Source organism: Sminthopsis crassicaudata, chromosome 1, assembly GCF_048593235.1.
Source record: "Sminthopsis crassicaudata isolate SCR6 chromosome 1, ASM4859323v1, whole genome shotgun sequence".
NCBI classification, from domain to species: Eukaryota; Metazoa; Chordata; class Mammalia; order Dasyuromorphia; family Dasyuridae; genus Sminthopsis; species Sminthopsis crassicaudata.
This window is the reverse complement of record NC_133617.1, coordinates 653,395,528-653,397,688: the sequence shown is the minus strand read 5'-3', so window position 1 is coordinate 653,397,688 and position 2,161 is coordinate 653,395,528. Positions and strand designations below refer to the sequence as shown.

At 32.7% G+C, this 2,161-nt stretch overlaps 1 pseudogene; it reads left to right on the top strand.

Moving 5' to 3' along the window:
* Window positions 1–428: 428 nt before the first annotated feature.
* LOC141551138 (FGFR1 oncogene partner 2 homolog pseudogene) lies at window positions 429–1,043 on the top strand (annotated as a pseudogene).
* The last annotated feature ends 1,118 nt before the right edge of the window (window positions 1,044–2,161 follow it).

Here is a 2,161-nt window from a genome sequence, read left to right as displayed (position 1 = left end):
GGATCCCACAAATAAGAAATACAAACAGGTTCGTTTCCCACCATCTGGTAGGATTAAGAGAGAAAAGAATGAAGAAGGCAGATTATAGTAGTTCAGATGGCCTCCCATGAAAACGGTGTCGGCTTAAGTCTCTCATGAATTAAAGTGTCAGGGCAGCTAGGTGGTGCAGTGGACAGAGCACCAGCCCTAAAGTCAGGAGGACCTGAGTTCAAATCCGAATTCAGATACTTACCACTTGCTGGCTGTGTGACCCTGGGCAAGTCATTTAACCCTAATTGCCTCAGTTAAATAAATTATAAAATAAATGTCAAAAATTTTTATTTTTTAAGAGTTAAAGTGTTCTTCCTTAGTGCTGGAGGTTGTGTGGGCAACCCGAGCTCATAGGTGGTCCTGGCAGCAGCAGAGGAGGCCGAGAGGTAGAAGAGAAAATGAGCCGCATGATTGAAAAAGCTTTTTCAGATGCTTAAAGTACTTCTTGAATGATTAAGAGACCATGACAATGTGGCAGAATCTCTGCTTGAATAAAGTACAGTTCTCAACAAGCAAAGTATCAAGAAGAAATTCAAGAACTTAATGAGCAAAGAAACTGACCACGATCAACTTTAGTTATGGGAAATCAGTAAAAAAAAAAAAAAAAAAAAAAAAAACCAGACATATCGGAAGAGTTGCACTGAGAAATAATCACTTGCTTCACTTGAAGAACACCAGTCTGCTTTAGAACTCAAACGAGCAAGTATCAAGAGCAGATGTTTAGGTTGCTAATGGCCAATAAAAAAGATGACCCAGGTATTATAACAAAGTTAAAGGAGCAGCATTCCAAAGGATTACAAGTACATGTGGGCCATATTACCGAAATGGCAGCAGTAATGAGGAAAGTTATTGAAATTGATGAGCAGCAGGGTTGTAAGGAGCAGGAATGAATTTTTCAACTTAAACAAGAAAACACAGGCTTGAGAGAAATCCTTCAAAAAACTCGAGATTCATTTCTGAGTTTCAAGAAAGACAATGCATCAGAGAGAACATCTTTGTCAGCAGTGACCTGAACCCTAGGAAAAACTAAAGAACCAAGATGTCACTGAGCTTCTAACTATTGCCAAAGCTCCTAATAATGAACCAGAGTTTACTTAAAAAGTTGTTAATGAATTGAGCACCAGAAAAATCACAATCTTAAATCAGCCCTTCATTTAATTCTTTTTATGTTGTTCACAGCACACTGTCAAATGACATTTTTAAAAGATATTAGCAGAAGATCAATATTTGATTGTCATTGGTTTTATTTCTATTAATTTTAATGGAAAAGTAGAAACTTTGAGTCATTGCTATTAGGTGTAAACAAATACAAGTTCTCATATATAGAAACAATTGATCATACTAGGCCTCTGACATGCTGTTTTTTTCTTATCCAAATAATAAATATACATGAATAAAGCTCTACATAGAATTTAAAGAATTATACCTTTTTTTTAAAAATCCACATTTTTTTGCTTGAATTTATTTAAAATGAAAAGAAAGAAAAAAAAGGAAATGTATCAATTCCTAAATTTGATCTCTATTTGATATGAAAACTAGCAAAGAGTTACTATATTTTATATGTACTAGGCCTACCTCTACATTTCTTAAGAAAAAAAAAAAAAACCTTTCAAAGATGTCAAGATTGTCAAAAAAAAAAAAATCAACCTTTTTAAAAGATTGATAATCTTTTAGTTTTGTGGCATAGACCATCAGTTTGGATATATCTTTATTCTTTAAGCCTAGATCCTAAATGGTGTTTTTGTTTTAAGCAACATAACATAATTGATAATGACATTTTGGGTAATAACTGGACAGTTATTATGTTATATACTATATATGTATTATATAACTTACTGAGAAAGAAATGTAGAAATTATTTTTTCAATAATGAAAAAGAAAGCTATGTTATTTTCTAAGAAAGAAAACGAACTACTACTTGAAGGAAGTGGGGAGAGATTAGGTTTGGATTACTTAATAAATATTAATTTGATCATATTGTTTTCTGGTTGATTGTAGGAATTGACTTTTTTTTTTAATCAATTTTATCAAATTTAATCAATTTAATTTTATCCAGCTGTCACAATTGGAAGGCCTGATATAGCAAGCTTGAAATAGAGAAATTTTTGAAGTGAGCAAAAAACCCCAAAGT